A 21990-nucleotide genomic window follows, 5' to 3' on the forward strand; every position below is an offset into this window, starting at 1 on the left:
CCGGCACGTCACCGGCAAAGACAACGCTGTGGCCGACTGTCTTTCTCGGGCCAGCGCGAACGCGGTCCACCTCGGCGTGGACTTTGTGCTCATGGCGGCCGACCAGACCACCGACACCTCGGTGCAGGCCCTCCGGGCGGCGGACACGGGCCTCCGCCTGGCCGACATCCCCTTCGCGGGCACCGTCCTGCTCTGCGACGTCTCCCAGGGCCAGCCTCGCCCCATCGTGCCCGTTTCCTGGCAGCGCCGCATCTTCGCCTCCATCCACGGCCTTTCTCACCCGGGCCGGAAAGCTTCTCAGAAGCTGGTGTCGGCGCGTTTCGTCTGGCACGGCCTTCGACGGAACGTCCGCGACTGGGCCAACGCCTGCACGGCCTGCCAGCGGGCCAAGGTCAACCGCCACACCCAGGCCCCGCTGGCACCTTTCACCGTGCCTGCACGGCGTTTCGACCACGTCCACGTGGACCTGGTGGGTCCCCTGCCCCCATCGCGGGGGTTCACCCACCTGCTCACCATGGTGGACAGGACCACCAGGTGGCCGGAGGCCGTGCCCCTCACCTCCATCACCACCGCCGACGTGGTGCAGGCGTTCATCGCCACCTGGGTCGCGCGCTTCGGCGCACCGGCGGACATCTCGTCCGACCGCGGCCCACAGTTCACGTCCGAACTTTGGGGCGCGGTCGCCCGCTCGTTGGGGGTCACGCTGCACCGCACCACGGCCTACCACCCCCAAGCCAACGGGTTGTGCGAGCGGTTTCACCGCTCCATGAAGGCCGCCCTCATGGCCGGCCTTCAGGACGACGGTTGGACCGACCGGCTGCCGTGGGTCCTTTTGGGCCTCCGCACGGCCCCCAAGGAGGACCTCCGGGCGTCCGCCGCCGAGATCGTCTACGGCCAGCCGCTCCGCATCCCGGGCGAGTTCGTGCCCGACGCTACCAGTCCCTGGTCCGCCGCACACCAGCGCTCGGACCTCCAGGAGGCCGCCCGCCGATTTGCCCCCGTGCCAACGTCCCGCCACGGTGGCCCTCAGTCCTACGTCCCCCCGGCGCTTCACACAGCGGAGTACGTCTTTGTGCGTCATGACGCGCACCGGGGGCCACTCCGGCCGCCGTACGATGGGCCCTTCCGGGTCCTGCGACAGGGCGACAAGTCCTTTGTCGTCGACGTTGGCGGCCGGTCGGACCGGATCTCTGTGGACCGCCTCAAACCGGCGCACATGGACGTCGACCGACCACCACGGTTGGCCCTTCCTCCGCGGCGAGGCCGCCCCCCATCCACAGTTCCCCCCGCTCGACCACCCACCACCACGTCGGACCCCTCCCCACGACCCTCCAGGGGTCGCTTCGGCCGGGTCATCCGGACCCCCCTTAAATTGACCCTGCCGGTGCAGGTCGATTCTGGAGCGGCGTGTGTAGCGGTTACCGCTGGATGCACACAATCGCCTTGCACCGGCCAGAACACGGCCAGACGCGCCTCTCCCGGGCATGCCCGGACTCACTGTTCCCGGGCACGCCCGAACCTCCCGGGCACGCCCGGTCTCGTCTTTCCCGGGCATGCCCGCTCTCGCCTTTCCAGGGCTCGCCCAGAGCGTCCGGGCATGCCCGCTCTCGCCTTTCCAGGGCTCGCCCAGAGCGTCCGGGCATGCCCGCTATCGCCTTTCCAGGGCTCGCCCAGAGCGTCCGGGCATGCCCGCTATCGCCTTTCCAGGGCTCGCCCAGAGCGTCCGGGCATGCCCGCTATCGCCTTTCCAGGGCTCGCCCAGAGCGTCCGGGCATGCCCGCTCTCGCCTTTCCAGTGCTCGTCCAGAGCGCCCGGGCACGCCCAGCCTCGACTTGCCAGGCCGCAGCCAAACACGCCCGGGCAGGTCCAGACTCGCCTTTCCAAGGCTCGCCCTTGACACCCGGGCATGCCCGGTATAGCTTTTGCCGGGCAAACTTCCTGACATAAATGTGTATATATATTGCTGCCCGATAAACGGGCTTTTGTCAGAATACCTGAGCTGTTTTGTTTCAATAAAGCAACTCGGACGAATTCCGTCTTTGGTCGCGTCAATTCTTTCGACTCGCGTTGGAGCGCCGCCCCTTCAATATCACAAATATAAAGACAATGGTTTTCAATTACCTTTGTTTGTTGCTTTTCTATAATCCTGAGCACTATTTTGAGGCCTTTATTGGATTCCTTGACCCAGAAAACATAGGATTAGCATATTTAATTAAGTCTCTAGGTTGACTCGAAGCCGAGATCGCGCAAAATATGTATTTTATGGCGGCCGTTTTGAAAATCCAAAATGGCGGCCATGCAGGTGTCTGTGCAAATGCCAACATTGATTTTCAGATTCTCCATGCTCTGAAGATTCCAAAAATGTACAGGTTTGCTAATCCCAAAATTTTGAACGAAATTATATTTGTTAACATAGTGAACCTGACTCTTCATTACTGTCCTGAGTGTCATTTTCGCAAAGGTGTCGACGCAAATGTAAACATTAATTTTTGGATTCCTCATGCTCTGAATATTCCAGAAATGTATAGTTTTGCTAATCTACCAAAATTTTGAACGAAATTATATTTATTAACATGGTGAACCTGACTAATTGGAGCAGCGCTTTATACAATTCCCACAATTAGGGTTATTCTTTTATATCTCTTTTATTGTTTTCTTAAGTTTTCCTTTTGAAGCTCAATCTATAGTAATAAAAGGCAGTGTATAAAAGGCGGAACAAAAGGCAGACAAAATTTACCATTTCTAGCTATTTTAATAAGTAAATGTATATATGCATTTATTTAAGCGAGGCTGTGATTCTGTGTCTGGGGTTATTTTTAAAAAATTTAACTTCATAATAATTTTTACCTTAATTCATACTTCCATGGGATAGGGTGTCCCTCCACTGTACCTGCGATCTGTTTTTAAAATTCCCTCTACATGATGAACCCAGATTGCATTTATTTTTGAATATGATTAACCACCACTTGATGAACGCTATTCAGGCTGCTTTTGCAAGCCATGGTGTTACAGTAGACAGAGCCGCATTTTTGTTTTTACGTACCCATTCACCAAGATTTTTGTGTGATATCGTCACTCTCCCCTCACTCCTCCCCGCTTCATCCTCTTTCCCTTCTCTCTCTCCTCCCTGCTCCTCCTCTCCTCCCTCCCCCAGCTGTCCACACCCCACTTCCTCCTCTCTCCCCCTTTCCCCTTCCACCCTCCCTTCTTTTCTTCTCCCTCCTTTCTCTCTCTCCCCTCCATCCTCCCTCCCCTCTCCCTCCCCTCTCTCTCCCCCTCCCACTCCACTCCCTTTCCCCTCCCACTTTCCCTTCCTCCTTTCCCTTCCCCCTTTCCCTTCCCCCTTCCCTCCTCCCCCTTTCCCTCCCCCTTTCCCTTCCCTCTTTACCTCCTCCTCTCCTCACCCCTCCCCCTTCCCTCACCCTCCCTCCTCTCCTCACTCCCCTCCTCTCCTCCTCCCCTCTCCCTCCCTCCTCTCCTCCCCCCTCCTCTCCTGCCCCCTCCTATCCTCCTCCACTCCCCCTCCTTACCCTGCTCCTCCTTCTCTCCTCTCCCCTCCTCTCCTCCCCCCTTTATTCATATTCCTGTCAGAAAGCGACTCATTGTTACCCAGCAACGCCAGGTGCTTTTGCTGGTATTAAATAATGATCAGAAGAATAAAAGCTTGAGGCAATCTGGAGCAAGTTATTAGAATTTTTTGTTGCTTATTGTGATCTGTTATAATGGACCATTAGAAGGTAATTTGTCATCTCTATCTTGCAGACTCTTCTTTTATTGATGAAATCCCTCAAGATTTCTACATCCCAGAGGCAAAGTTATAATGATACGATGCATTTGGACAATTTGTGAAGAAGAAACTGAAGTTAAGAGAATATGGTTTATTTATTACCATTCAAAGTAAAACAGATAAATTAACCAAGGTATAAAAGACAAATAAAATCAATAGATTGTTTCTGGAGATTAATAAATTAATACCTCAATAACTAAAATAAATATAAAATAACTCCCAAAATCATAACATGGAAAAGAGTTAAATGAGTACAATTTTACATACAAATTTTTTTTATCTTGACAAAGTTCAGAATTTCACATTACACGTACTAACTAGTTTACTAGGACATCCCCTGAACATGAACGCAAAGTAATCATTCAAAAGTAACAAATAATTTATACACACCAACAAATTAATTTATAAACGCAATGTGCACGGACACATGATATACAATAAGTAATTCATGAGCAATCCATCATAACCAAGAAATAGTTCAATATTATTTCATACATTATAAAATTCCTCTAATATTGCTCTACATCCACCAAAGTGCTGCATTTATTAAGAACGAGCGAGGTACGCGTGCCATGCTCGGGTGGGAGTCAAAAGCCAAAAGCAAACAAACAATGCGGAAACGGTGAATGCTGAACCATGGAAGCAATAAATTCCACATTCCTGTGCCACCTTCAGTCGCACATAAGATATGGACAGCAGGTTCGTGAATGACTTGCACGAAAAAAGTACCCGTTTGAATGGTTCTATCCCCAGTCAATGGCGAATCTGCATATGGCGAATCCGCGAATTTCACGGTTAGAAAGTAGAAACCCTCACGTCATTTCCTTATTCATATTTAAACTCAATTTCTCTCTTTTCATTCCAAACAGCATCATTCCAATCATACAATAATGCTATTACAAAATCCTGTGTTAAATCACGATTGTATTGAGATATTATATCAAACCAGCCCAATGGCGTTATCTGCTCACATTCGGATTTGGATCAGCTCCGATTCGAGTCAATTTCAAAATCATTATTTTATTGAGGAATTTTTGAAACCTCCTACCTACCTTACAACATCCGCTGGGACCCCAAAACGATCTAGCCCCAAAACAGTTTTGGCTAGCCCCAAAACTTAGGGAGTAGTTTGGGGACGGACGGACAGACACTCCTGCTTTATAATATAAATTTATTAAGCGATTGTTTATTAAGAATTTATTAAGAATCTATTGTGATTTATGAAGAATTTTTACAAAAAATGGGATTGCACTGTTATTGTAGCTTTTATTTTACACACAATTAGGGAGATCTTGGATGTGTTTCTAAGAGAGTATTGCATCATATTTTGCCTGTGATCTGGCAGCGAATGTCTAAATACTTGAATGTCTGTCCGTCTGCTCATAAATAGTGTCTGCTCCTAAATAGCAAACAAATTTCAAATATACAATCTTTCAATGTTTGAACTTTGCATAACTTAAGTGACTGATTATAGTGTGTTTACGCTTTTACTATAATATTATCATTGGTGCTCTTTTCTGAATGATTTCCAAATCATTGATCTGGTAGTCTGTAACACCCGTGTTCTAGACTGGGACAGCATATTCTGCGAGTGATCTGACATAACTTTTATAACTTATTCTTATAATATAATCTATTAACTTATTCACAACGAAATTTCTCCGATTGTCATTGCCTTTCCAGCAGTTTGGGCAGGAATTTGTCCATGGTGCCAGCAATAGCTCACATAATGTTTGTGAAGGACACCGTGGGATCTTCAACGTCCACCAACTAATGCCGGCAGATGCGATGCCCATTTTAATGTCCATCCGAGGGAGGGCACACACCTTGATTATTCTCACTGTATGTGAAACACCAGGACAGTTTTTAGCCAGTTCGGGATTCGAACCTAAGCCAGATGGCTTAAGAGGCAGAGTGTGCGTACCTTGATGTCAACCTGCCAGCTCAAAACTACATTATGATCAATTTAATGAAAGGTTTCATAGAAATAAATGTGCTACCACAAATAAACTATGTCTTTGTGCATGGTTTGGCAACATCTTTGTACAAATTATTCAACAACTTCATGACTTAATGAGGCAATGAGATGTTGAATATCCCGCATGATAATGGAAGGCTTGTGACAGAGAGGGGCGCAGTATTGAAGGTGTGGGAAGGATATTTCAAGGAGCTATTGAACTGGGAAGGGGGGCAGCGACGAGCTGGAGCTACCGAGTTATGTGGAGGGAAAGTGGACTTGGTGGAGATCACGGAAGAGGAATTTGCGAATGGCATTGAAGAGGATGAACTAAGGGAAGAGAACCATTCATTGATGAGTTGTGTACAGAAATGATAATTGCAGCCAGAGCCAAGGTGGACAAAGAGGTTGTTGAATGTATGTTTGAGAGATGTGTCAGTTCCGGGGGTGTGGAGGACAGGGTTAATTGTGCAGATATGGAAGAAGAAGGGGGATGTTCAATATCTGGGGAAGTACAGGGGCATTACACTCCTTGGTCATGTCATGAAGGTGCTGGAGAGGGTTCTCGACAGGAAGATAAGGAAGATTGTGGAGAAGGAGATCGGAGAAGAGCAGCAGGGGTTTAGAAAGGGTAGGGGGATGACAGAGGGGATGTTCGTGCTGAGACAGCTGGTGGAGAAGAGGTTGGAGGTGCAAGGTGAAATGGCATTGGGATTTGTGGATCTGGAGAAGGTCTACGACACTATCCTGAGGGAGATGGTGATGGCGACACTGAGATGAATGTGAGTGCTGGAAGCAGAAGTTAGGTTGGTGGAAGGAATGTACAAGGGAACAAACAACGAAGGGAAGTGTTTTGGTTGGTCCTGGGATGTCGGAGGAGTTCAACGTGAACATCGGTTTGAGGCAGGGAAGCACTCTCAGCCCACTCCTGTGTATCATGGTGATGGAGATGGTAAGCACGAAGGTAAATATGACGGGAATTCTGGGGAGGATTTTGTATGTGGATGATTTGGCTGTTGAGGTGGAGAGTGGGAAGGAGATGCAGGAAGTACTGGGGGAGTGGAGGGAGGCATTTGAGAAATATCGACTGAAAATGAGCATTGGTGGCACTGACAGAGACGGAGACGGTGGCAATGACAGAGAGACAACAACCGAGGCTGCAGGTTTGTGACAACAACTGCGTCAGGGGGATTGTGGGAGTGAAGAGGGTGAAAAGATTGAGAATGAATAAACTGAGAGAGGAAATTGGTGTGCAGATGAGCTTGATGGGGAGGTTGCTGAAATGCTGGCTGAGATGGGCTGGACATTTGGTGCGGAATGGGGGAAGAGAGAATGGCAAAGAGAGCAGATAGGCTGAGGGAGAAAGGTAGGAGGAAAAGAGGTAGACCACGGTTGAGATGGGAGGATTGCGTGAAGATGGATTTTGTAAGGTGGGGGTGGTTGGAGAGTGGAGAAAGTTGGCTGAGGACAGAGGGGATTGGAGGCGTATTGTGATCAAAGCAGGGCAGGACCTTGGTGTCATTGGACCGGCGAGGAGAGTTTTGGATAAAGGGAGGAGGAGGAGAAGGACATGTTGTATGAGCCATGGCTGCTGTTTGCATTAATGCTGGGAGCGCAGCTGTCCAGGTAATGCAGTGCTTCCCGTCTCCAGTAAGCTTGTACTCATTTTGCTGACCTCGGAAAGATGACAGGCTGAGTCAATCCACCTGGTATTATTTTATGGCATGACAGGGGCTTGACCTCAAGACCCTACGATCTTAAGGAAGCCATGAGCTTAACCACTCAGCCAATACCAGGTTTCTAGCCATGAACACAAGCAGGCTAATACAAAAAGTTAACTCTTGACTCAGAGAAATGACGTCACCATAATCACCACATATTACACCAAAGCAATGAGCTAAAATGGGAATGTTGGCAGATTGGGAGTATGTACACTTAGAAGCATTGTGGGCATTAAATTTGCCAATGGATATTTGTCTCCCATGTCTCGTGAATGTGAGATGATTCTCCTGGACAACCCACCCCTTCACCCCATTTCCCATTATGACCAGTATAACAAAAAAAAAATCATTTGTTATTTTGAGCAAAACAATCTGCAAAATTAGGCTAAAATGGCTAACCTATGGTAGTTCAAACGTGCTCTATCGTCCTTCAATTTGCTGAAAATCAAGCAAGAAAGCAGCAGGTACCATTTAAAAAGTCTTTAGTATGATTCGGCTGGGATTCGACCAATTTACCTCTCAGACTCAGAGTGGATGCTCCATTAAACCACCGATTTTAGTTAAATCACCCATTGATTTGGGATGTGGATCTACTGAGCACGTCTTGAGTGGTGACTTTAAGGAGTGAAAATACATCCTTGAAGACCACAACCAGCATGGAAGCCTGTCCTATTACTTGTGCAGGCAAAAATAATACATTATTTCCCTGGTAAAGTAGAAACTTCATTGAAGAGGTTTTTTCTCTAGTAAATCAGAAACAAATGATCAGAAAAATTAAATTTCTCGAGTAAAATTTTAGTAAATAAATAAATAATTATATAGTTTAATTTAAAATTCATTTAATTTTTTTCATTAAATTTTTAGTTTAATTTCAGTAAATAAATTTATACTCTAGTAAATAAATGCTAGAATGCTTTTAGGGAGGAAGTTACTAGAGATGGCTATTGAGAAAAAATTAATTGTTTAACCCAGTGGCATAGGATGTTGGATCAACCTGCTATATCATTGGCAGACTGCTGCAATAAAAGATAAGTGAAATTTGCATATTTTCAGTTAAATGGTGTGATGTAAAACTGAAAAATTGCCTTACCTCCAGACAAATGTGAGGAATTTTAAGTCATGACGCGACAGGTGAGCAGATATCCCGCATGTTTGGAAAGCGGATCTCACTTTAATCTCAGGCCATCAAATAGCCTTCCGGCTGCATATGTATTATTCAGGATCTGCAAAGCATATAGGTTATCTCTGTCATGTCCAATGTCCATGGTTAAAAAGCAAAAAGGAATATTAATGTTTTTTTTATACGTACTTCATGTTGTTTTTACCTGCGATGTGTCACAGGTCGAAAAGAGCTCTGCATGTTGTTGTTGCTGTTGTTGTGGTTCTTGTTGGGGGGTCGTTTTTTGAAATGTGCACCTAAAGCGCGGCGTTACGCGCGCTGCTTGTGAGCAAGGAGGAAGCGGACAAGCGGTAACATATAAACGTCTTTATTGTAAGACTACACTGTAACACTGAACTCCTCCGGGCTGGTCGCCCGGTGTATATCATGAGGCCACGCCTACCCCTCGGGCGTGGCCACCGCCCACTTGGTGCGTGGAATGATGTCACCACGCCAGTGGGCTTTTGTGTCCGCCACACGCGCCCCCCCAGAATTCCCGCGCACCTGGAGGGCCAGTTTGTGGGGCAGTCGAATGACCCGGCCGAAGCGCCCCCTGGCGATCGGCGGCGTCCGGGGTGCAGGGATACCAGGTGGGATGCCCCTGGCTGCCCCTGGGATGGGTGCAGGACCGGGGGGCGCCGTGGCGGCGGGGCTGGGCGGTGCCGGGGGTCTGCCCGCAGGAGGGCGGCCCCGACGTGGGGGTCGGGCCACTGGCGGTGGATGGTCCACATCGAGGTGGGCCGGCTTGAGGCGGTCTACCGAAACGCGGTCAGGAGTACCGCCGATGTCCAGGGTGAAGTGCTTCGCCCCGGTCTCCAGCACGCGGAAAGGCCCGTCGTACGGGGGCCGCAGTGGTGTCCGATGGGCATCGTGGCGGACGAAGACGTACTCCGCCGTGCGAAGCTCCGGGGCGACGTGCGTCGGTGGGTGCCCGTGGCATGCCGTTGGCACCGGGGCGAACCTTTGGGCGGTCTCTTGCAGAGCGGAGCGCTGCTGTGCCGCGGACCATGGTGCCGTGGAGTCGGGGAGGAACTCGCCCGGCACCCGCAGCGGTTGCCCGAAGACCAACTCCGCCGCGGATGCGCGCAGGTCCTCCTTGGGCGCCGTCCGGAGGCCCAGCAGGACCCAGGGGAGCCTGTCGACCCAGCCGCCGTCGCGGAGGGTGGCCCAGAGCGCGGCCTTCAATGAGCGGTGAAATCGCTCACACAGGCCGTTAGCCTGGGGGTGGTAGGCCGTGGTTCGGTGCAGCCGGACCCCGAGCCCCTGCGCAACCGCCCCCCAGAGCTCCGAGGTGAACTGGGGGCCGCGGTCGGATGAGATGTCTGAGGGGGCGCCGAACCGGGCGACCCAGGTGGCGATGAAAGCCTGCGCGACATCGGCCGCCGTTGTCGACGCCAAGGGCACGGCCTCCGGCCACCGGGTGGTGCGGTCCACCATGTTGAGGACGTGGGTGAAACCCCGCGAGGGGGGCAGAGGTCCCACCAGGTCCACGTGGACGTGGTCAAACCGGCGTTCCGGCACCGTGAACGGGGCCAACGGGGCCTGGGTGTGCCGGTGCACCTTGGCGCGCTGGCACGCGAGGCATGTCCTGGCCCAGCCGCGGACGGCCTTCCGGAGGCCATGCCAGACGAACTTGTCGGCGATCAGCCTTTGGGAGGCCCTCGCGCCCGGGTGGGACAGGCCGTGGATGGCGTCAAACACCTGGCGCTGCCAGCCCGCGGGCACAATGGGGCGAGGACGCCCGAGGGAGACGTCGCACAAGAGGGCCGCGCCCGCGCCGTCGAACGGCACCTCGGTGACGCGGAGGCCCGTGACGGCGGTCCGCAAGGCCTGGACGTCGGGGTCAGCGGCCTGGTCCGCTGCCATCCGGGCATAGTCGATGCCGAGGTGGACTGCGTGGGCGACGGCCCGGGAAAGGCAATCCGCAACCGGGTTGTCCTTCCCCGCGACGTGCTGGATGTCCGTCGTGTACTCGGACACGGCCGAGAGGTGACGCTGCTGCCGGGCCGACCACGGCTCGGTGACCTTGCCCATCGCGAAGATCAGCGGCTTGTGGTCGACGAAGGCAGTGAACGCCCGGCCCTCGAGCAGATGGCGGAAGTGCCTGACCGCCAAGTGAAGTCCGAGCAACTCGCGGTCGAAGGTACTGTAACGGCGTTCGGGCGGGCGAAGCTGCCGACTAAAGAACGCCAGCGGTTGCCAAGCTCCACGCACCCATTGCTCGTGCACCGCGCCCACCGCGTAGTCCGAGGCATCGGTGGCGAGGGCGATCGGTGCATCGGGCGCCGGGTGCGCGAGCATGGTGGCGTTAGCCAAGGCGAGCTTCGCGCCCGTGAACGCCGTGTCCATCTGCTCGGTCCAGGTAACGTCGCCTTTGCCCGGCTTACCTCGGAGAGCTTCGTGCAGGGGGCGCAGGAGCTGGGCGATACGGGGCAGGAACCGATGGTAAAAGTTCACCATGCCCAGGAACTCCTGCAGCCCTCTGATCGTGCGGGGGCGCGGAAACCCCTTCACCGCCTCCACCTTGGCCGGCAGGGGGACGGCTCCGTGCCTGGTGACACGGTGCCCCAGAAAATCGATTGTGGCGGCGCTGAACCGGCACTTTGCGGGGTTCACAATCAGGCCATGCTGGCCCAGGCGTTCGAAGAGCGCGCGGAGGTGGCGTAGGTGCTCTTCGCGGGACGCGCTGGCGACGAGGATATCGTCCAGGTAGACGTAGACAAAATCCAAGTCGCGCAGGACGCTGTCCATCAGTCGCTGGAACGCCTGAGCCGCATTCTTCAGACCGAAGGGCATGCGCAGGAACTCGAAGAGTCCGAATGGCGTGATGACCGCCGTCTTCGGGACGTCCTCCAGCCTGACGGGGACCTGATGGTAGCCGCGTATGAGGTCCACCTTCGAGAAGAAGGACCTGCCCGCCAAACGGGCGGAAAAGTCCTGAATGTGGGGGACGGGGTAGCGGTCGGGAGTCGTGGCGTCATTGAGACGGCGATAGTCCCCGCACGGTCGCCATCCCCCGCCGGGCTTCGGCACGATGTGCAGCGGCGACGCCCAAGCGCTCTCTGAGCGCCGAACGATGCCGAGTCGCTCCAGGGTAGCGAACCCCGCTTTTGCCACCGCCAGCTTCCTCGGCTCGAGGCGGCATGCCCGGGCGTAGACTGGTGGCCCGACGGTGGGGATGTGATGGGCCACCCCGTGCTTGACGGCCCCCACCGAGAAGGTGGGCCGCGTGAGGGCCGGGAAGCCGGCGAGGAGGCGGGTGAATGCGTCCGCTGCCGGAAGCGTACAGACCAACGTGGCCGGAACCGAATCGTTCGGCAAGCCGCTTGGCAAGCCGCTCGTTGAGCTGGGCAACGCACATGCGAGCGAGCTGAACGTCTCGGCCTGGACAAGCCGTCTGCGCTTGACGTCGACCAGGAGCCCATTAGCGCACAGGAAGTCCGCGCCAAGCAGTGCCATGGGCACGTCGGCGGTGACGAACGTCCATCGGAAAACCTGCCCTCCAAACCGCAGAGAGAGGCAGCGTTTTCCGTACGTACGGATGGGCGTCCCGTTCGCGGCAAGCAGCGCGGGGCCCCCACCCACGGCGTGCTTGTCTGACGTGCCGGCGGGAATGACACTCACCTGTGCTCCCGTGTCGCACAGGTAATGGCGCCCGGAGAAGGTGTCCGTTATGAACAGCAGGCTGCTCGAACGGCCGGCGCTCATCGCCACAATTGAGCGCCGGCCCGGGCGTTTCCCGACCCGTTGAAGGAGCACGGCGGATGACACCGCCGAGCTTCGTGGCCGAACTTGGCGTGGAACCAGCACCAGGTGGTGGAGCTGGAGGAGCGCGGCTGGCTCCGCCAGGCCGGTGGAGTCGACGGGTTTCCCCGCGGTGGCGGTTTTCGCCGCGGCGGTGGGCGGGGCGTGGTGGCGTTCACGAGGTGCGTATCAGCATGCTGCTGAACCACAGCGTGCTGTAGAAGATGATGCTGTGGAACATCAGCGTGCTGTAGAAGATGATGCTGTGGAACATCAGCGTGCTGTAGAAGATGATGCTGTGGAACATCAGCGTGCTGTAGAAGATGATGCTGTGGAACATCAGCGTCGAAGGCCGTGACGGCCACGCCAACGCTCGCCCGCGTGTCCGAAGCGGCGAAGTACTTGTCCGCCTCGGCCGCCAATGCTCGGGGTTCCGTTAGCCCGGTCCCGGCCAACGCGAGGCGAACCTGCGCTGGAAGTTGGCGACGGAAAAGCGCCCGGAATAGCGAACCGGGGGCTTCGTCGCCCAACAGTGACAGCATATGGTCCATTCGGACCGACGGGCGCGTCTCACCGAGCTCGGGGAGATCCAGGAGGCGATCGGCCCGTGCGTCGTCCGTGAGGCCGAACGTGGCTAGGAGTAGCCGCTTGAGTGCCTCGTACTTGTGGCCGTCCGGTGGGTGGCGAAGGACGGACACAACTCGAGCGGCCGTGCCGGGCCCGAGGGAGGCGACGACATGGCAGTAGCGCAGGTCGTCGTTGGTGAGGCGCCGAAGCTGAAATTGGGCTTCGGCTTGAACGAACCAGACTTCGGCCTGGGCCTCCCAAAATTCGGGAAGTTTAATCGCCATTGCCTTGTCGTTGGCCATTGCAATGGCGTCGTGTTCGGAAGGATCGCTACGGCAGATCCAACGTCGAGGGTCACCAGTAAAGCGCGGCGTTACGCGCGCTGCTTGTGAGCAAGGAGGAAGCGGACAAGCGGTAACATATAAACGTCTTTATTGTAAGACTACACTGTAACACTGAACTGAACTCTGAACTCCTCCGGGCTGGTCGCCCGGTGTATATCATGAGGCCACGCCTACCCCTCGGGCGTGGCCACCGCCCACTTGGTGCGTGGAATGATGTCACCACGCCAGTGGGCTTTTGTGTCCGCCACACACCCATTGATCAAACAGCTGCTCGACCCCACCCACATTTGTCGCTTGACTACACCCAACACGGCACCCAGACAAAATAGTATAGCCGCCATCTTGGTTTTCTGGTTGGGCCGAAAACATCAGGCCTGTAGGCCTCTGCTGATTATACACTGCCTTGGTTTGTTGCATTAGATTTCCATTGGCTTTGTTTGGGTCAAGTGTTACTCACGATGAGAGACCCAGAAAAATAAAATCAATATCGAATTAAAATTATGAGTTAGATGTAATCAAGCTCATCAGCACAGACGGTACTCGCCTCCCTAAACAAATAGCGTTACTTAACTTTTGAACGGCCCAATATTGGAGTTAAACAATCCATGACCATGTGACGAATCAGCTCATTCTGATATAACCGTGGTGGATGATGACATGGATGAAAGGTGTTGAGTTAATCTTTTAATATCCCATTAAATGTGTGTTTCCCAATTCATCTTTTTCTACTTTTAAGAGTTCATCATCCTGTTCATCTTTTAAGAGTGCTTTGAATGTGCGCTTCCAAATCGGCCCGTTACTTGATTTTGTCGCAGGTTGTACTGTCTGTACTGTACTGTCTGTACTGTACTGTCTGTCTTTGTCTTTCCCTCGTGGTCCCCGTGTTATGTTTTTGTCTTTCCCTCGCGGTCCCCATGTGCTGTTTTTGTCTTTCCCTCGCGGTCCCCATGTGCTGTTTTTGTCTTTCCCTCGCGGTCCCCCTGTACTGTCTTTGTCTTTCCCTCGCGGTCCCCATGTGCTGTTTTTGTCTTTCCCTCGCGGTCCCACTGTACTGTTTTTGTCTTTCCCTCGTGGTCCCACTGTACTGTGTTTGTCTTTCCCTCGCGGTCCCCATGTGCTGTTTTTGTCTTTCCCTCGCGGTCCCCCTGTACTGTCTTTGTCTTTCCCTCGCGGTCCCCATGTGCTGTTTTTGTCTTTCCCTCGCGGTCCCCCTGTACTGTCTTTGTCTTTCCCTCGCGGTCCCCATGTGCTGTTTTTGTCTTTCCCTCGCGGTCCCCATGTGCTGTTTTTGTCTTTCCCTCGCGGTCCCCCTGTACTGTCTTTGTCTTTCCCTCGCGGTCCCCATGTGCTGTTTTTGTCTTTCCCTCGCGGTCCCCCTGTACTGTCTTTGTCTTTCCCTCGCGGTCCCCATGTGCTGTTTTTGTCTTTCCCTCGCGGTCCCCCTGTACTGTCTTTGTCTTTCCCTCGCGGTCCCCATGTGCTGATTTTGTCTTTCCCTCGCGGTCCCCATGTACTGTCTTTGTCTTTCCCTCGCGGTCCCCATGTGCTGTTTTTGTCTTTCCCTCGCGGTCCCCCTGTACTGTCTTTGTCTTTCCCTCGCGGTCCCCATGTGCTGTTTTTGTCTTTCCCTCGCGGTCCCACTGTACTGTCTTTGTCTTTCCCTCGCGGTCCCCATGTGCTGATTTTGTCTTTCCCCCGCGGTCCCCATGTACTGTCTTTGTCTTTCCCTCGCGGTCCCCATGTGCTGTTTTTGTCTTTCCCTCGTGGTCCCACTGTACTGTCTTTGTCTTTCCCTCGCGGTCCCCATGTGCTGTTTTTGTCTTTCCCTCGTGGTCCCACTGTACTGTCTTTGTCTTTCCCTCGCGGTCCCCATGTGCTGTTTTTGTCTTTCCCTCGCGGTCCCCCTGTACTGTCTTTGTCTTTCCCTCGCGGTCCCCATGTGCTGATTTTGTCTTTCCCTCGCGGTCCCCATGTACTGTATTTGTCTTTCCCTCGCGGTCCCCCTGTACTGTCTTTGTCTTTCCCTCGCGGTCCCCATGTGCTGTCTTTGTCTTTCCCTCGTGGTCCCCATGTGCTGTCTTTGTCTTTCCCTCGTGGTCCCCATGTGCTGTCTTTGTCTTTCCCTCATGGTCCCACTGTACTGTCTTTGTCTTTCCCTCGTGGTCCCCCAGTGCTGTCTTTGTCTTTCCCTCGTGGTCCCCCAGTGCTGTCTTTGTCTTTCCCTCGTGGTCCCCATGTGCTGTCTTTGTCTTTCCCTCGTGGTCCCCCAGTGCTGTCTTTGTCTTTCCCTCGTGGTCCCCCAGTGCTGTCTTTGTCTTTCCCTCGTGGTCCCCATGTGCTGTCTTTGTCTTTCCCTCGTGGTCCCCATGTGCTGTCTTTGTCTTTCCCTCGTGGTCCCACTGTACTGTCTTTGTCTTTCCCTCGTGGTCCCCCAGTGCTGTCTTTGTCTTTCCCTCGTGGTCCCCCAGTGCTGTCTTTGTCTTTCCCTCGTGGTCCCCATGTGCTGTCTTTGTCTTTCCCTCGCGGTCCCCATGTGCTGTCTTTGTCTTTCCCTCGTGGTCCCCATGTGCTGTCTTTGTCTTTCCCTCGTGGTCCCCATGTGCTGTCTTTGTCTTTCCCTCGTGGTCCCCATGTGCTGTCTTTGTCTTTCCCTCGCGGTCCCCATGTGCTGTCTTTGTCTTTCCCTCGTGGTCCCCATGTGCTGTCTTTGTCTTTCCCTCGTGGTCCCCATGTGCTGTCTTTGTCTTTCCCTCGTGGTCCCCCAGTGCTGTCTTTGTCTTTCCCTCGTGGTCCCCATGTGCTGTCTTTGTCTTTCCCTCGTGGTCCCCCAGTGCTGTCTTTGTCTTTCCCTCGTGGTCCCCCAGTGCTGTCTTTGTCTTTCCCTCGTGGTCCCCATGTGCTGTCTTTGTCTTTCCCTCGTGGTCCCCATGTGGTGTCTTTGTCTTTCCCTCGCGGTTGTCAGCTCTTTCACGAGCCTCGATTCAGTATAGAAAAAAAAAAAAAAAAAAAAAAAAAAAGGTTGTGCCCACAGTGCGGTCATTCTTGTTAATTTCAAGCGAGCCATTTTCATTCAGGATTTTAGCCTGTTGTTTGTTATCAACACATCAAATCTTCCAGCTCCTTTTCTTTGAATACTAAAAGCCTTCTGATTTTGAATGCAAGACAACAGTTTTTGAAGATTGCTTTGATTAATATATTCCAATTGTCACTGTATTCGAACAACTTATCTTTTATTTATTTATCAAAAAATGATGTAAGACTAATCATAAGAGGATTTTCTGTATTAATTTGCAATTTTGTTTCTTCCAAAAGCAAACAATAAACATGAACCTATCTGCTCATTCCTCTTTCAATGTAGTCGGAAGTATCCACTCTATTAGACGCTATAGTTTCCTTTTGAGCACTTAAGTCAATTGCGCATCGATTGCAGACAGGCTTTTAAATACAACCACATGTAAAATAGGTTCTTTATTACCGTTGCTTTCGCACAACTTTTGATAGTACTTTTATCTACCGCATAATCACTTTTTCCCAATTTATCTCGAGGGTAAAATGTTCCATCAGGAGAGACTCGAAGCTGTTTCACCTTGGAATTACCACTCAGCTCATTATTCTTATGGGTTGCACATTTGCACCATATCCATCTGGTTTCTTAAAAATGAGCCATAAATATTGTGACATTCCTTCAAGAACTCCCAAATTCTATGTGGATCGGTAGTACTATTTAATTGAACATGCTGACACTGTCTTTTCAGATATGATACGTTCATTGGTTTATTTGAGTTCAGTCTTCCGTTCAACATTTCTTCCATCTTCATAGTAAGAATATATTCACATGGATTATACCAACTCATTTCATCAATGACAAACGTATTCTGGTCAGCAAAAGCATTCCCAATCCCAAAAAGCAGTCCATTTTCAATAATATTTATTTGTCGTTGAAGTCTAATCATAAATCGTATCAATTGCTTCCATACTTTTTTTTATTTATTAAAAAATAATTCAAACTTTTGAAAACCTGACCCTTGTGTTTGCATTGTTTTCCAATTAAGGACAATTAAGTTTTGCCTTTCTTAAATTATTTGACTACCTGTAATTTATGAGACTCCTTTTGAGCATCTTTTATTCTCTTTATAGCACCCGCTACATTTCCCACGGCAGAAGCGGTTGAACCAATTAGGTCTTTATGTTGAATACTTTTTGAACCTACACCCATTAGAGTATCAACTATCCCATCTCCTTTAGTTCTAAATTATTCTCTAACACCCAGGTGTCTCTTAGGTGTATACATTAGTAACCTCTACCAAGATAAACACCCTCAACCTGTGGATTATCGTACGGTGAAAAGTACATGCCATCCCCAGCTGAGTCTTTAGTAATTATTTTATGTCCTTACTAGAATTCATGGACCATTGTGTGTTGTTTGTCATGCTACTTCTCCTCCAGTTCTGGAGCGATTACACCCAGACTCCTGGATTGGGTGCTTCACACCGCCATCCCAACTGAGGAAGATGGTTTTCAGCTGTGCAGAAGAACGAGTAGCTGCCACCCAGAGAAGAGGAAGAGATTGGCAGTTCTTGGATATGTGGACGACTTAGCCCTTCTTTCATCCTCAGCTGCTCATGGGCAACGCATCTTCACGAACGTGGTACAAGCAGCGGTCAAAGTCGGACTGCATATCCACACCACCACCAAGACGAAGGTACTGACTATCCCTTTGAACCTGGATATACAAATTACCTATAGCAACTAAGCTAGAGCAATGAGTGCACTGCCACACTGCACGCAGTTCCTTTACTTGGATGGATCCCTTTCTAATCCATATGACGACCTCCAGCGATGTCTCATACTGGCTTGGGCGGCGTTGCGGTGTCTAAATCCAGTTGTCTAAATCTCTGCTTGACCAGATTAGAATCAAGATATTTCATGCCACCATAGAACCAGTATTGTTATACAATGTGGACTCTTGGACATTAACCGATAACTTTCAGCAGGAAATTGATGCAACACACTCACACCTTGTTAGAGCGGCCTCCGAGATATATCGACCGACACGGATCACTAATGAGGAGCTTTACCAGCATTGCCAAGCTCAAACTTTCGAGCCAAGTGTTGCAAGCACAGAGACTGCGACTAGCTGGACAAATTATTTGATCCGACGTGTATTGTATTCAACCAATCCTACAGGTGTTGACCTGGCATTCCACACAGCGGTTGCGCTGGAGTCGAGGACACGCCAATACCTATCTTGATAGGCTCTTGGTGGATTGTGACTCCTTTGATCAGATCTCAGCAATACAGTATCTCAGTGCATTGGCCAATTATAGGGTTATCTGATGTCTTGACCTAAATGTTTTACGTGTATGTTGTACTTGTACCGGTGTCCTGTACTTATCTGAATGCTTCAAGTACATTGGTGAAGTTTGATGGGAGTCTCATGAAATCTATCAAAGTTGTTCATATATTCATAAGGCTAAATTCCCTTTTGTGATGAGTTTTTTTTCTTCTTCAATTAGGAAATAAGTTTGGAAATGCCATAAATTTGCATGAATCCAAAAATCTGAAGTAGAATGATTTTTATTGTTTTCATAACCAAGATGTATTTCTAGTTTGCACTAGAAATGGCAGATATGTATCTGGGGGTCTTTAATAGCTCTTCTGTGTGTCTGTGTCATAGTGAGCGTTGTTTTGAAGAAAGACCAGAATGAATGAGGGAAGATTACAAGTTAGTCGAATCCAATCCCTTTCTAATCAGTTTTACAAACTCCCTTGGAGCATTGTCTCCTCTTTACAATACGGTCTCCGTAAATGTATTGTAGCTGTCTCACACCGAGGATTTGATGTAATAACAAAATCCACAGGTGTATGTTTTTGGTACTGGTTAGTGGAGGATTGATTTGGATTTGGAGAAGATGTGTCTATCTTTTCCAAAATGCTTTCCAAGTCGGCGTATATCACAAACTTTGAATTAACTTTGAACAGGTGATCATCGCATGGTTAGCGATTCTACACGCGTCTAACTCTTAAACGCCTTTCATAAATTCAGCCCAATATGTTTAGAATTGATGTAAAACTTTAGCAGATTGAGGAAAATTTAGTGGTTTTGAGCTGGGGGCTGGGGTCAAAAAGACCGCAGTTGGTAGTTTACATGCACAAAATATGTTGGTGCACGAAGGTTCAAGATGTGTGTGTCCAAGAAAATAATTTTACGTATATTAAATCTACTTCCTTTCACGTTCTCGTTTATGTCCATTTCAAACTTGTGAAGTTCATCAAAAACACCAAAACCTCAAATACTTGACAGGATGTAATAAAGTGAGGGGGGAGGGAGGTTGCTCTCATGCAAGATTTTTCTTCTTTCACCCCTTCGCTGTTTTAACTTAATATGTAAAACTTTACTCCCATATAAAACTTTAAAATAATGAATTCCATGAAGCAAAAAAAGAAGCAGATTGGCAGGGATTGCAAGCAGCCATCTCTCGTCAGGACTAGTCTCCCATATCTACTGCCCCTGATATTAACTCAACTTGGGAATTCTTCCACAGAAACCTGCTCTCTTCTTTCACGAGCCTCGATTCAGTATTAAAAAAAAAAAAACCAAAAAAAAAAAACCTGCTCTCTCATGCACAGGTTCATCCCATCTCGTCTTCAATTATCCTACCATTCTTCCCACTCGTGGATGGTACACTGAGTCTTATGGTGAGGCAGTTGCTCTGAAACAACCTCCAATTCTTCCTGGAAGGCAAATTGGACGAAGGCAATCTCAGTGCATTCCAAAAAGCCGGCATCAAGTGTGTGTTGACTCTCTGGAGAGCCAGAAAACGACATCTGTCTAAACTCAAGATTGAACTTTCAAACTTGTCTCCTTCCTCTAAAACCTTGTGGTGCCTTGTCAAGTCTGTTTCTGGTGGATGCTCCCCTTCTATCCCTTCCCTCACTTCAAATGGTCTCGGAGGGGTCTCGCGAGATCTCGGAGACGGTGGGAGGGATTTTCGAAGCTCCACACGGTCTCCACGTTTTTCGAAGTTAAGTCTGTTCACAATTGTATTTTGTCGAAACTGTATTTATCTTTCGGTGTGTGAAGTTATTGTGTGCAACTTTGGTTGTTTCTCGGTGTTTATCTTTCATAAATTGATCGTCTGTTTGCCGTGTCGCGAACGATTTGAAATCGAAGTTAAGTGATTGTTCCCATTTGTATTTTCGTTAAAACTGTATTTATTTATGGTGTTGTACGTATATTGTGTCTCGACAAAGATTTTTCGGTGCAAATCTTTCATACCTGTATTGAAAATCGTGTTAATTCGTGTCGTGTCTTGAGGCCTTGTCCAGTGTACTCTGTACAACCTTGAGGCTTTGTTTTTCTCTCAGCGGTCCGTCATTTGTGATCCAATAACTTTCGTTCTCTGTATTCCCAGGCTTTTCACCCATAGCCTACTTCCTTGTGTAAATCTCAACTCAAAAAAACAAAAAAAAAAACATTTCCTTCTCTGTTCTCATTCGTTTATTCATTCTTATTCGTTCGTTCGTTCTTCGACCCCGTGTTTCTCCCCCATTTCCCCAGATAGTTTTCACTGTTATTAACCTTCAATGTTTACACTTTCCCCTCAAGTTATGTATTCCGTCATATTTTATAACACCTTTTTCTTCTTCTTCTTTAAAAGGCTGCTTTCGACTTGCTCACCAAATCAATTCATCCCAAAAAAAATATCCATCTCCTATAGTGCCTTTTTTCTACATTCCCTAAACTCTCCTGCACTCCATCCTCCATCCAGCGTCCTTAAACGTATTTTTAACTCGAAGGTCACAAGAAACTCATTTTGCAATAAATGTTCGTTTCCCATAAATCGTACACTTTCTAAAATCCAATCTCACCCCTCCCCTCCAAATCTTCCCCATAACCCCTCCCCTCCAAATCTTCCCCATCACCCCTCCCCTCCAAATCTTCCCCATCACCCATCCCTTTAAAATCTCCCCCCTTGCCCCCTCCTTCCTAAACTACCCCCTCACCCCTCCCCGCCAAGACGCCCCCTCGCCCCTCCCCTCCTAGACTCCTCCCTCACCCCTCCCCTCCAAATCTCCCCCATATCCCATCCCTTTCAAATTCCTCCCCTTGTCCCTTCCCTCCCAAACTCCCCCCTCACCCCTCCCCTTCAAATCTCCCCACCCTCATTGCTTCTCAATTTCCCCCCTCTCACTCCCCCTCCTCAAAGCGTCCTCCCCGCTTCTTCCCCCTTCCAACTCTCACCTCCATCTCCCCCAACCTTCTGCCTCGCTCTTCCCCCTCCTCAAATAACACCTCATTGTGCCTCACCCAATCACCATCAAACCTTTTGTCTGCCCCATCCTTCCCTTTCTCCGAGCTATTCTGAAATCTCTGACACACCTTCAACAGCTCTCCCTACCTCTTCCACCTCTTCCACATCTTACCCTACCCCTCCTCCCCCCTGTTCTGTATCTGATGCTCCCCCTTCCTCTTCATTAACGGTATGGACCTCAAACATCCGGGGCCTTCGTTCAAACCTAACTGATCTCTCCATACAGGTTGCTTCTGTCAAACCAGACGTGATCTGCTTAACAGAAACTTTCCTCCTTTATGATGTCTCTGATTCCTTAGTATCTCACCCGGGCTACTCCCTCCTTCGGTATGATAGACCTGAGCCTCGTCCTGGAGGTGGGGATGCTATCTTTATCAAAAACTCTCTTCCTCACTC

Source organism: Myxine glutinosa, chromosome 10 (genome assembly GCF_964187855.1).
Source record: "Myxine glutinosa chromosome 10, kmMyxGlut1.1, whole genome shotgun sequence".
Lineage (NCBI taxonomy): Eukaryota > Metazoa > Chordata > Myxini > Myxiniformes > Myxinidae > Myxine > Myxine glutinosa.